The 213-nt window shown below is 23.5% G+C and overlaps 1 protein-coding gene across 2 annotated transcripts in view; it reads right to left on the bottom strand.

The window, feature by feature from the left end:
- Positions 1–213, bottom strand: part of LOC119588537 (FGGY carbohydrate kinase domain-containing protein-like) — a 12,575-nt gene that overhangs the window by 11,305 nt on the left and 1,057 nt on the right. The gene's annotated exons all lie outside the window — the stretch shown is intronic.

The following is a 213-nucleotide window of genomic DNA, read 5'->3' as shown; positions in this document are numbered from 1 at the left end:
AATGAGCAAAGAGAAATGAGAGGAAAACAGATTTAAAGAAATAAGAGGAAATAACATAGAACGATAAAGCAAAGGAGACAAATGAGAGAGAAATTCTAAAAATAATAATAATAGCACAACTTATGCTGTTGCTTTTGTTTTCAATAATAATAATTATTATCTTATTATCATTTTATCAATCTGATTTTCTGATGATAATAATGATAATAAAAA

The sequence above is a fragment of the Penaeus monodon genome, chromosome 24, assembly GCF_015228065.2.
Source record: "Penaeus monodon isolate SGIC_2016 chromosome 24, NSTDA_Pmon_1, whole genome shotgun sequence".
In the NCBI taxonomy this organism is placed as follows: Eukaryota; Metazoa; Arthropoda; class Malacostraca; order Decapoda; family Penaeidae; genus Penaeus; species Penaeus monodon.
This window is presented reverse-complemented; position numbering and strand designations above follow the sequence as displayed.